This window comes from Ailuropoda melanoleuca, chromosome 2, assembly GCF_002007445.2.
Source record: "Ailuropoda melanoleuca isolate Jingjing chromosome 2, ASM200744v2, whole genome shotgun sequence".
Lineage (NCBI taxonomy): Eukaryota > Metazoa > Chordata > Mammalia > Carnivora > Ursidae > Ailuropoda > Ailuropoda melanoleuca.
Window position 1 is genome coordinate 20,148,076 of NC_048219.1, and position 13,558 is coordinate 20,161,633.

Below are 13,558 nucleotides of genomic sequence, written 5' to 3' on the forward strand. Positions count from 1 at the left end.
TCCTGAGGCATCCCCCCGAAAGTTAAATTATATTCAGGCTATTTAGCCAGGAAGAGTGAAATAACTGGAGGTACATTTTCACTTGTATCATTAAACTGAAAAGGAATCTTAGTTTAACTTTGATTTAATTGGGTTTCCTTGAGGCCATCAAACTTTGGTATTTGGGGAGGAAATTTCACTTTGTTTTTTTAAAAAATATTTATTTGAGAGAGAGAGAGAGAGAGAGAGAGAGCGAGCAGGGAGAGGGGCAGAAAATTTCAAGCACACTCCGCATTGAGAGCAGAACCCGATGCAGGGCTCAATCTCCTGACCCTGAGATCGTGACCTGAGCTGAAACCAGGAGTTGGATGCTCAACTGACTGAGCCACCCAGGCGCCCCGAGACTTCAGTTTCGATAAAGAATAGAAGCATAGAAGCATAGAGTGCTGGTTGGAGCTATGGTTCAGGAGACAAGATCTGGGTTGAAATCTTGTCTCTGCCACTTATTATTCGGACATTGAGCAAGTGTCTTCTCGAGCCTGAGGTTATCAGTAAAATGCATAGGGTGTTTTCAATGCAGAGGGTGAATCAAAAGAGTTGGTTTATGTAAAGCGCTTTGCAGAGTACCTGGTTCGGAGTAAGCAGTCACGTTCGTGAATATCACCAGCAGCAGCCGCAGCAGGATTTGAAAAAAACTTTGAGGAACCCCAGGAATATAGGTAGAAGGGTTCCCTCAGATTTTCCTACCTTTTTTCCCTTTCCTTGGACAGCATTCCCACCACACCTTTCTTATTTCCACATTTGTCATATTTTATTTTACTTAGTAGTGTGCATGTCTGTGTCCCCCATCACACAAGGCACTCCAGTCATCCCACAGATATTTACTGAGCAAGTGCTTTGTGCAAGGCCCTGTGCTAGGTCATGGCATTGTAAATAAGAAAGGGATGTGTCCCTGGCTTAAAGGGACCTATAGTCTGGTAGGACCAGACGCCAGTAAGCCAGCAGTTAAAATACATTGTCACAAGGGCTGTGTTTGAGGGTCCTGTGGGATCTCCAGAATGAGACCTGGTATCACACTTGGCATATAAATAACGGTTTTCCAGGGAAATTCACACCTAACCTAGGTCTTGAAGAATCACTGGTTATTAGCTGGGTGGATGTGGGTTTGAAAGGCTTTCTGACAGGAAACGATGTGTGTAATGGCCTAGAAACACCAGAGAGTGTGGCTACATCCTGAGGACACTTGACTGGCAGGAAAGGGGAGTGTGTGGAGGCTGCAGAAGGCAGCTTGCGAAGGCTTTGTGAGTTCAGGAGTCAGAGCTTTATTCTGCAGATGACTCGTGGCTGCTGAAGGATTTGAAGGTAGGAGATCAGCTTTGTCTTTTAGGAAGGTCACCGTGTGTGGAGGAGGTGGAGGCTTGAATACCCCATTTCCCTGACAGGGAAAGTTCTGGGGCTTGCAGCCGTGGTCCTGTGCCTGTTACACAGGAGTCCTAGAGTGTTTACGTCCGGGGAGAGACGAGAGTGAGGTGAGCGGGGGTGGGGGGGGCACCAGTAAACAAAGGCGGGGATGTGAGTGGGGAGTCGGGGTCCTTCCTGGGGTGGAGGACAGCATTATGTACAGGGGTCCACAGATCCAGGATTTCCATCGTGGTTTCTCTAGTTTGTGCAGTATGACCTTGGGCAAGCTTCAAAACCCCTTGTATCTTGTTGGTTTCTGAATTTGTAAAATGCGGTAAAAAAATCCCTGCCTCGCAAGGTTATTGCTCTGGGGATTCAAGCACGGAGAAAGCCTTTGCTATCAGATACGAGAGGGACCTCTTATAATAAAAATAACAGCTTTAAGACTTCTAACGTTTCGTATATTACCTGGTTCATGGTAGGTGCGCATTAGCCTTCATCCCACCGTCTCGAGATAGGCACTGCCCGTGTTGTGGTTGTATATCTGCGTCTTAAGTGCTTTGTGAATGCCAGCCTGGGAGTGGTAGGCATGGGGAATTACTCTGAGATCAAGAAGGGAAGCATTGATAAGGATATCATATCAACTTAAACATTCTTTAAATGCCACCAAATTATATATGGCTCTTCAGCTGTTCCCCGCCCTCACCCAGAAGCCTCGCGTGCCCAAGTGCACACACCCCTGCCCCTGGCATTGCTGTGACGTGCACACTGCACGTGCAGCCCGAGCGCGTGCTTCTTTGACCTGTCCTCGTCGTTGACTGCTTGCCCCTCAAGTTTTGCTCCTCTTCAGTCTTCTGAGCGTGGTTTTAAAGATGATAATGGGGCTTTAATCAGATTTGTTTTCCATTAGGTTCCTCCCTGGTCATCCTGGCTGACGGGAGTTCCTCCCCTCTGAGCTCCCGTACAACTTAATTTATGTTACTCTGATTAAATGTCGTCTGCTGTCTTCTTGTCTTACCGTTATTTGTCTACGTGTCAGTACATTTCCCCTTTTCCTTGATGTCAGTTTTTCCTACAAAATAATGGGAAGATGGCATGTTTATGTATTTTTGACATGACTTAAAAACCCACTGAAACCCTTTGTCTGAAATATGTTGAATAGGTTAAAAAATTTTATGACTGCGGTGCCTGGCTGGCTCGGTCGGTGGAGCGTGTGACTTGATTTTTGGGTCATGAGTTCAAGCCCCATGTTGCATGTAGAGATTATTTAAAAATTTTTACTTAAAAAAAAAAAAAAGAGGAACACCTGGGTGGCTCAGTCGGTTAAGTGTCTACCTTTAACTCAGGTCATGATCCCAGGGTCCTGGGATCAAGCCCTACATCTGGCTCCCTGCTCAGTGGGGAGCCTGCTTCTCCCTCTCCCTCTGCCTGTGCCTGTCCCTGCTTGTGCTCTCTCTCTTGATCGCTGTCTGTCAAATAAAGAAATAAAATCCTAAAAATATAAAATTAGAAAAAAAGAAAATTCTGCTGCTAAGTTTTTCCCCTTAATTAATTAGTTAATTAATTAATTTAAGCAATCTCTACACCCAGCTCACGACCCGTGGTCAAGAATCACATGCTCCTTGGACTGAGCCAGATGCGTGCCCTGCCACTGAATTTGGGGGTTTTTTTGAATTTTTTTTTTAATTGAAGTATAGTTGACACTTTATTACTAAGTCTTTAAAGTATATAAAAAATGAATTGTATAGCAGCTATTCTTAGAGTTTTTGGTCTCAGGACTCCCTTATAAGTTTAAAAATTATTGAAACCCCAAAGAACTTCCATTTTTATGGGCTTTGGCTATTGAGATTTAATGTTTTAAAACTTACGGAGAGGGGCGCCTGGGTGGCACAGCGGTTAAGCGTCTGCCTTCGGCTCAGGGCGTGATCCCGGCGTTATGGGATCGAGCCCCACATCAGGCTCCTCCGCTATGAGCCTGCTTCTTCCTCTCCCACTCCCCCTGCTTGTGTTCCCTCTCTCGCTGAATGTCTCTCTCTCTGTCGAATAAATAAATAAAAAATCTTAAAAAAATAAAATAAAACTTACAGCGAAAATTTTAAATCGCAAGAATATAACCATTCTATTAGCTGTGAGGACAGTGGTGTTGTCACGTGTTATCATATGTTATGTAGCCTCTGGAAAATCTGCTGGACCCTTGTGAGAAAATGAGTGAACAAAGCAAATGATGTCTAAGAATTATTATGAAAATAGTTTTAAACTCATGGATGTGCTGAAAGGGCCTTGGGGACCCTCACAGGTTCGTGGACCAGTTTGAGAACTGCTGACATATAGATATGAGAGTTTTTATACATGACACTTTTATATCTTTTTGGCCACAAAATGAAATAAAGTGGAAACACTACCAAATACCAGTTTTTGTTTTTGTTTTTGATTTTTTTTTTTAGAGAGAGGGGGTGAGGGGCAGAAGGAGAGAGAGAGAACATCTTTTTTTTTTTTCTTTTTAAAGATTTTATTTATTCATTTATCAGAGAGAGAGAACACAAGCAGGGGGAGCAGCAGGCAGAGGGAGAAACAGGCTCCCCACTGAGCAAGGAGCCCGATGCAGGACTCGATCCCAGGACCCTGGAATCATGACCTGAGCCAAAGGCAGATGCTTAAGCGACTGAACCACCCCGGCGTCCCAAGAAAGAACATCTTAAGCAGGGGCTAGATCTCACAGCCCTGAGATGACCTGAGCTGAAATCAAGAGTCAGATGCTTAACTGACTTTTAGCGTCCCCCCAACATCAGTTTTCAAAATCCACTGAACATAATTTCCTTTTAAAAAGTAACTAGTTTCTAGCTTTGGTTAAGACATGTCCTTTACCTTGAAAGGACAGTTGTGAGTATTTTTTGAATATCTACTAAGTACCATACTGCTAACAGATATTTTGCCATTGCCAATAGTGGTCAGTAAACTTAGAACACCAGTATTTTTGTAAAAGAAAAATACACAACTTGCTCTTTTAGTTCTAAAAATATATTTTTTAAGATTTTATTTTATTATTTATTTATTTTTTATTTATTTAGGCTCCACGCCCAGTGTGGAGCCCAGTGTAGGGTTTGAACTCACAACCCTGAGATCGAGACCTGAGCTGAGATCAAGAATCCGAAGCTTCACCGACTGAGCCACCCAGACATTCCTAAAGGTTTTATTTTTAAGTAGTCTCTACACGCAGTGTGAGGCTCGAACTCACAGCCCCGAGATCAAGAGTTCTATGCTCAACTGATTGAGCCAGCCAGGCGCCCCTAATTCTAGAAACCTTATACGTCCTCGGCCAAACAATGCTTAGAGAACTGCTTTGAGGTATAAGATTTCTTGGTTACGCGCCATCTCATTGTCACATTTGGTTATGATCCTATTTAAAAGATTCAGTTCTTAGGAGGTTAGCCACATTAATGGCATTCTGTAAAGCAGAAACTGCCCTGCGTCCCGATGCGGGTGAGCAAACGATGGCGCCCCCTCCTTCGTGCTGTGGGATTGCACACTTCCTGAGGATTCTTCCTGAGCCTCATGTGCCACAAGACATTTGACAGAGGGATTGTGTGAGTGTCAGTTGAGGCTAAATAGCAGAATCATTTATCAAGAAGAGTTTCGTTTCCTTTCTGTGCCCTGGTGCGTCCTGCCGAGTACGTGCATCCTCTCTGAGCTGAGAGTACGTGCATCCTCTCTGAGACGTCCATCCTCTCTGAAGCTTCGCGAAGGCTCTGAGCTGTTGCAGGGGCCTCGTCCTGCTCCTGGCTTCGTCTTCTCCGGGCTGTGCTCCATCCTGCTACTCCCGTGGTCTTTCTCAACTACAGATCTGACTCTTGTGTCTCTGCTTAATCCCCTAAGTGGTTCTTTGTTGCCGATGGCATGAATTTCAGGTTCTTTAGCACGGCATCGAACGCCTCTCCTACCCTTTTACGGCTTCACCTTCTTTGCTGTAGCTTTTCCTGAATGTTACAGACAGTTGTTAATTTCCATCCTCTCATAATGTTTATACTCTGCTTGCGTCACACAGCTCTCAAGGCAGGTACTGCCCTGCGCTCCTACTGTTGTACTCAGGTGCCTAATAATGGCTTCTGCCTGGACATATGTTATCACATATGTTGTATACGTTAGGCTAATATGTTACCGATTTATATGTTAATATGTTATATGTTATTTATTATATATAAAATACATTATGTATATGTAATACATGACATGGGCAGATAAAGAATGTGGAACTACTACAGAGGCCTAAGACATTTAAAGCTGCAACGACGAGAGGGAACATTTATCTCATTTATTTATTTGGTAGAGAGAGAGTGCGTGTGTGCATGTGCAGCAGGGAGGGGCAGAGGGAGAGGGAGAAAGAGTCTTAAGCAGACTCTGTGCTGAGTGCAGAACCTTACATGGGGCTCAATCCCACAACCCTGATATCACGACCTGAACCGAAGCCGAGAGTCGGACGCTTATCCGACTGAGCCACCCAGGTGCCTGCCTGTCTTTCTTTCTTTCTTTCTTTCTTTCTTTCTTTCTTTTTCTTTCTTTCTTTCTTTCATGATTAATTTTATTTTTTTAAAGTTTGTTTATTTTTGGTAATCTCTACACCCAACGTGGGGCTTGAACTCACAACCCCAAGTTCAGAAGTTGCACACTGCATCCCCTGAGCCAGCCAGGCTCTACTGATGTATTTTACACTTACAGCAACAGAACAGTGTAATGATGTCTATCACTAAGTCTTAATATGCCATATAACTTCAGGGTTTTGTTTTGTTTAAAGAAATAGAACGTGACATTTCCAGTAAATGTCCCCTATGTATTTTTCCCTAGTCTCTTTCCTTGTTCACCAGAGAAAACAGTATCTTGAATTTAAAGTGTTTAAGTTCCCATACATGTTTTTATGGTTTTGCTCCATGCTCTGTGCCCAGACACCACACACAGCAGGGGCTGCTGGCAGCAGGGGCTGGCAGACGGGCTTGCAGGTTTCACTGGAACACTGCCGTGCGTGCCCACGTGTGAGTGTTGTTCCTGACTGTTCTCAGGCTACAGTTTTCTGTTTCTGGTTTTCTGGATGCATGGCCATCTCCCAGCCCCCTTCAACACCTGCCCCCACCCTTTGATCTCAGTTGGCCCAGGCAAAGAAGGGTCATCTTTTCAAACATTCCAGTTGAATTTTCTCAGGACTGATTGCATTCAGCATTTTTAATCTTACACATAGAATTTACCTTTTCCAAATAAAATATCATTTCTACAACCTTATCCCCCAAACACTGTTAAAACACAGTTAAGCAAAACCCCCTTAAAACCAAACCTTAACAGCTCCTATTCAGAAAGGGTCATTTTGTTTGTTTATTTGTTTTTTGGGTAAAAACAAAGATGAACCAAAAGTTGTGTTCCCTTGAATCTCTCCGCACACCTCTCCCGCGAAGCCTGGCTTTTCCTCAGCTACTTCTGAAGGGAGCATCTGATCAGAGGCAAAACATTTTTCAGCTTTCCACTTCTGTCTTCTATTTTTATAACCTTGGTGGATATCTAATTTCTACTTAGAAAGTCACTGACCACCTGTGTGACAGGAGTCTGGGTCCAATCAGGAGAAAGAAACCACATGGTACTTTGAGCAGGTAAACTTTAATGTAAGAATTATTAACTACAACAGGGATTTGGAGTAACATGAGATCAGCTAGTAAGAAGTAAAGAAATAAGCACATGGAAGGATAACTCAGTGTCATTAGCCATCAGGGGAATGCAAAGCAAAACCAGAATGAGACACTTGCCCTCACCCCTGCTCTCTCTGACTATCCATTTTTTCATATATATATTTTGCATATATATATATATATATATATAGTTCCATTTGCTTGGGTCACACCCACTAGGACAGCTATAATCAAAAAGACAGGTAATCATTAGTGTTGGCACAGGTGTGGAGAAATCAGGACTCTCATACATTGCTGATGGAAACGTAAAACGGTACAGCTAGCATTTCCTCGAACAGTTCAGTGTAGAGAGTCACCATGTGACCCGGGTATATATCACTCCTAGGTGTATACCCAAGAGAAGTTAAAATTTACGTCCATATGAAAACTTGTACGTCAGTGTTCCTGGCAGCATCATTCAGCCAAAAAGTGGAAACAACCCAAACGTCCATCAACTGATAAATGGGTAAATAAAATGTGATTTATGTTCATATGATGGAACGTTATTTGGCACTAAAAAGAAATGCAGTACTGATCCATGCTACAACATATGTGAACCCTGAAGATATCAGGCTGGGTGAAAGGAACCTGTCACAAAGGACCACATGTTGTATGATTCCATATATACGAAATGTCTATAAACATCTGTCTATTCTGTAGAACAGAAAGTAGATTAGTGGTTGCTTAGGGCTCAGAGAATGGGCAGTTGGGCAGGGCGGTGACAGCTAAAGGGGTGCCGGATATTATTTTGGAGTAACGGACGTGTTCTAAAATTGATTGTGGTAATGTTTGCAGAACTGTGAAAATGCCAAAAGCCATTGAAATGTCTACTTTGAATGGGTGAATTATATGGTATGTGAATGATACCTCGATAAAGCTTTTCTAAAGAAGTAAAGAGAACTCCAGAATAATAGAGACGTAGCACGTGTAAGCAGTAACCACCAGTCTGGGGCTGAGAGATGGGCTCAGCGAAGAGCTCCCAGTCCACCCCACAGCTCGTGCAGGCTGAGATGCAGACTTGGGGTGTAGTGGACATGACCGTGCCTCACTGGGTTGCATTTGAGTTACCGTGCTGCTGCATGGTGGAATTGGCTGGAAGTCAGCCTTCCGGGGTGTTGGGGGGAAGCTGTTTGCACAGAGGGGTCTCACCGGAGGCACTGTGCTGTAAAACTGCCCAAGAGGGGTGCGGAGGGCTTGTTGGCGGCTGCTGCTCGTTGCTCATGGCTGGGCGTGGGAAAGCCCAGGTGTGCTGTCGGAGCCTACCCGGAGAGACACACGGGAACCCGGAGACAAAACCCCTTTTTCCTCCTGCAGTGGCTCTTCAGCACCTTTTACTGACAGAGCTCAGTATCATGCCAACCGGCAGAGAAAAATACTTCATGGCCGCAGATCCATCCTGACAGGGCCAGCCAACAGGGCGATGGCGGAGCTGAGAGGCAGGAAGCCTGTGACCCATGCGGGAGTCGTCCGGACCTCAGCGTCGCCCTAACTTCTTAATTTCCATTCGGGGGTCCCAAAGTTATCCTTGCCCCTGGGCTGTTGTGGTTTGGAGAAGCCAGGACACTGTATCTTTGGGCCAACTCGCCCTCAGCCCAGGTCTGTCTCGTCCACTTTTACATGTCCTTGTCTGTTCTGTTGCCCATTTCTCGTTTTCAGGTACCAATTATGCTCACACTGGATCTCCTAGGACACTATTGCTGCCTGTTTTTGTGTTGTTGTTTGGATTTGCTTTAGTAACCCTTTTATACTTTCTATTCTTTTTTACTTATTTTTTTTTAAANAGTGGGAGAGGAAGAAGCAGGCTCATAGCAGAGGAGCCTGATGTGGGGCTCGATCCCATAACGCCGGGATCACGCCCTGAGCCGAAGGCAGACGCTTAACCGCTGTGCCACCCAGGCGCCCCTACTTATTTTTTTTTAAAGATTTTGTTTATTTATTTGAGAGAGAGAGAGCGCGTGAGCATGGGACGGGGGCGGGGAGAGGATCATGACTTGAGCCGAAGGCAGACGCTTAACCCGCTGAGCCCCCCACGTGCCCTTATTCTCTTTCATTTTATCTTTACTTGTTTTTTATCCACCATCATTTTCTTTCCCCCTCCCTCCCTCCCTTCCTTTCTTTTTAAAGATTTTACTTTTTTAAAGTAAGCTCTATATCCAACATGGGGCTCAAACCCACGACCCCAATATCAAGAGCCGCACACTTTGCCCCCGAGTCAGTGAGGCCCCCACCATTGCTTTCATGACTCTTACTGTCTTTTCAGCAGCGGCCACTTTGTTATCTACCGCTGAGCCTTTTGTTTCCGTGGTGGTGTTGTTTTTCTTTGCTCACTCTTCCTGAATGCTAATTTTACTTTATTTAGGAAAATGGCGTTGTCTTAGTATTTCTTCCCTGAGCTCTCCCTTTCATGTAGCTCTTGGTTAGCTCTGGTTCTATAGAGCCGTTTGGGAGTGGGTGGGACTGGGGTAATCTCTGTTAATGATCTTTATCTGTTCTGTAACCACATTGCTTCTGTCCTGTGGTCTCATCTACCATGTTTTGCGCCAACCCTCCCCATTCCTTTCTTCCACTGTGTGGCAGCCGTTTGGTTTGGACCCTGTACTGATTGCTTTTTAACTGTTGTTTCGATATACTCCAGCACCTCTTCAGATGAAAAAAGGTCTATGACCGAAACCAGATCATTGGGATCTGAATCCTGGCTTTGCCATTGACTTGCTCTGTGATCCTAAACAAATAATTGAGCCTCTCTGTGCCTCAGTTTTCTCTGTATGTAATGGGAACGATAACCTGGTAGGATTGGTGAGAAGATTCAGTGAGTTAAATTGTTTAAAACTCTTAGAACTATGGTTGGTCCACGGTAAGCGCTATATGAATATTAACAATATTAACTTACCCCGCACGTTGACTTGCAATTAGAAAATGCACGGTTCTTCTGCATAGAATAATTTAACATATTGCATATTAATTAACTACTTAAATCTGCCTAGTCATGCATAACGTCTGACTAGGAGGTGTGCATTCAGCAAAAACGTTTGTTAAAAAATTGATGAGCTTTTCAGTAACTTTTTTTGGGAAGCTGGATAATAAATAGTACGGTATATAATAACTTCTAATTAGCTTGCCTCAGAAATATTCACAGGAGACATGCTCAGGAAATACTTTGTGGTTTTTGCTCTGCATACTTTTGTCATACTTGAGTTTATATCCAGTATGGCTGATATTTGAACGTCAGCAAAATTCTGACATTTGAGACTAAAAATTGTTGCCAGGTATAGTTCGGAAAATAACCACATTGTAGGCTGTTTTAGAAATGACAGGAGTTTGGTGCAGTGAATTCAGATTTTTATACGATTTTCTTTTTATGGCTAAATTAAAATAACCTAGCATTGTATACCTTTTGTCCCTCTGTTGGAGCATACTGTCACTGACTGAATATTCTGTCCATGAGCAGATAGTTCTTGAATACCTGCCAGGGATACCGTGGTGAACAAAGTAGACGTGCCCCTGCCCGGGTTAGCCAGAATATAAGTGTTAAACAAATTACCGTAAATACTCGTAAGATTTTAAGTGCCCTGCGTCCTGGGATAAGGATAAACAGCTGCTGTGGGAGTTCATAACAGGGAGACCTAACCTCAAGTGTGGACACGGGGGAGGCTTCTCTGCGGAATTCACCTTGAAGCTGAGGATGTGAGGCTGAGCGGGAGTTGGCGAGGTGAAGCCGGATGGCCCGGACAGCGTCAGCCTGACTTCGGGAGAGAGTGTGGGGACTGGGAAACACTGAAAGACGGTCAGTGTTGCGGACCCACTGGGGTGGGGTGTAGGGGAGGGCAAGAGATGTGGGAAGAGGCGGGCAGGGGCCACAGCACACTGAAACTTACAGGCCCCGTTAAGTGATTTGGGCCCTTACCCTAAGGATTGAGGGACATTTGTGAAGTTTAAGCCTGGGAGTGAGATAAATTCACATCAGCTGCTGTGTGGAGAATGAGTCGGAGAGGATCAAGAATGGGTATGGGAGGCTAGCCGGGGGGTTGTCGTAGGGGTCCAAGCTAAAGAGTCTAGGGACTTGAAATGGGATGGTGGTAGTGAAGATGGAGGGATGGATGGAGGCAAGAAAGGTTTCAGAGGTGAAATTCACAGGACTCGGTGACTGATTATATGTGGAGGTGAGAGCGAGAAGGAGGGTAGTGTCAGGATGACTTCCAGGTCTCTGACAGGAGCACCTGTGAAGGTGTTGCCTTTTACTTGAGGCAGGGACCAGAGAAGAAAGAGGAAGTTTGGGGCGTCTGTGAAACATCTAGATGATACTATGGGGTAGGAAGTTCGATAGGTGGACGTGGAACTCAGAAGCAGTTATCTAGATGGAGGAGCTCATGTTTGGGCTGGTCTGCGTAATGATGGCAAATTAAATCACAGGAGCGGAACGAAATTGCCTTGGGGATGTCTGCAGAAGGGAACTGTTAAGACAGCCTCACCAGCACCCAAGCTTCTCTCCTCGTTCAGAATTGCTGTGCATATGTACGGGCGCACAGATCATACCTTCAGGACATTATGTTTTGGAATGTGTACAACTTATATCGTGTCTGTGTTGGAGCATGTGATTAGAAACATATTAGTTTATTCTTTAAACACACACTTCTCGAGTGTTGCTGTGTACTAGGCATTCTGCTGTTAAATGCAGGTGATTCACAGACCTAAGTTAGAGATCCTGCTCTCAGATGGTGTACTGATTCTTTGCAGAGACAGAACAACAGGCACGATGTTTTGTAGATGCTGTGATGCAGGTAAGCATGGGATGTTACGGGAGCAGACCCGGAGTATAGGGCTATGATTAAGGAAAGCCTCCCGAGGGAGGTGAGACTTGAACAGAGCCGTAAAGAGGAGCCGGCACTGGTAGGCAAAGAAGGCAGAGAAGGGACTGTCCCACCATGCCGTGCTGTCTCTCCCAGTTCCAGATGCTGCAGAAAGGTCAAGGCATGGGAGGATAATAATGTCCAGTGGGGTTGATGGTTAAGAGGTCAGTGGCAAACTTTGTGACCCTCTAGGGCAGATTATGACTTTGATTGTCTTGGTGTCCCCTGTGCTTTGCCTGACTCCTAGCACTTAGTGTTTGTTGCATCAGCTTTGGACAGGAGAGAGACCCCTCCTTCTCCAAGATGAATACACGGGAAGGGGATGAGTCCAGGGTGCGGCATTCCCTTGACGGCTGAAGCGAGCTGACTGCGGTTCTTTACCTGCGTGCTTTTCTGTGGCTGTGCAGGGAGGCCAAGTGAGCTCCTACCGCCCAAACAACCCTAAGTAGTAATCTAGTGTTAGGGTTTTTGTGTCTTATTCTAGTCTTTCTCTTTTCTTCCTCCTTTTTTTAATGGTTGGGTGCATGATACTTGTCTCTCTTTTCGTGTAATAGTATATCATAAGCATTTCCCCATGTCATTAAAATGTTTTCATAAATTACATCTTTTTCTTTTCATAAATTACATCTTGAGTGGCTGCCAAATCTCTCATTTGGATGTTTATTCGAACACTTTTTTGAGCATTTGGTTTATTTTTTTTTCTTTTGAAATAATTTGAAATAATTACAAAAAAGTTGCAGAAATATTACAGCAAACTCCTGTATAGCCTTCAGCTAGTTTATGGTGGGGTCTGTCAGATCTCTCCATTGTAAAGCTACTCTTCTCCCCTCTGTAATTAAGAAGCAGCTTGTGGGCAGATACTTGAAGACTGTATAATACCTCATGTCTCAAAATTCTCCCCCTTAATTTTAGCATCTTTTGATGTTTCTTAGCCGAGTTATTACTGAAATGGTCACCAAATGGTGACTTTCTAATTACATTATTCCTTCTGCATTCATTAGTTGGCATTCTGCTCTAAGAGAGAGCTTTCTCCTCTCCTCATTTATTAGGTTCTTATTTAATGGATTGTGATCTGTTATTATTGGTCCGAATTGCTCCAGAGCTGACCATTAGGAGCCCCTCCAGCTGGCTGCTTTATCCTTCTGACGCGGCCTCCTCCTTTGAGCCTTTTCCTGCTTCCAGGCACCGTGGAAGATTCCAGCCTTGGCTTGTTTGTGCCTTCTTTGCCTCAGCCATGCAATCAGCCATTCTTCCAGGATCCCTGGTTCCCATTAGGGAAGACTGGTATTTAAAAACCAAGCTCCAGGGGTGAGATGTGCTCTTTGTAATTGGGGCATGACTGCTGCCAGGCCCTTTTCGTGAAAGTGACCGGAGCTAGGGAATATATGCGTGTATCACACAAAGGCACACACACTATCTTTACTTATATTTTTGTATCTTTATTTACCAAACACCATCCGTTTATACCAATCCCTTCAACTTGAGTGCAGCCTCCAAAATTTATTCTGATCTTTCCCTTTTCCTATTTGCAACTCCCTTTTCCATCATTGAGAAATCTGGCTCCTGTTAGCATCAATATATTTACTTATTTGGTTAATTCCAGTATTTCCTGTTCCCACACCCCCA

At 44.4% G+C, this 13,558-nt stretch overlaps 1 protein-coding gene across 4 annotated transcripts in view; it reads left to right on the forward strand.

Moving 5' to 3' along the window:
• The first annotated feature begins 1,137 nt into the window (after positions 1-1,137).
• The window catches only part of ST3GAL3 (ST3 beta-galactoside alpha-2,3-sialyltransferase 3), a 176,302-nt gene continuing 163,881 nt past the window's right edge, over positions 1,138-13,558 (forward strand). For 3 of the 4 annotated variants that reach the window (XM_034650897.1, XM_034650890.1, XM_034650904.1), the window contains exon 1: positions 1,138-1,341. The gene's annotated coding sequence lies outside the window, so the exon portion shown is untranslated. The remainder of the gene's footprint in view (positions 1,342-13,558) is intronic. The other variant, XM_002925553.4, reaches the window with a different exon arrangement.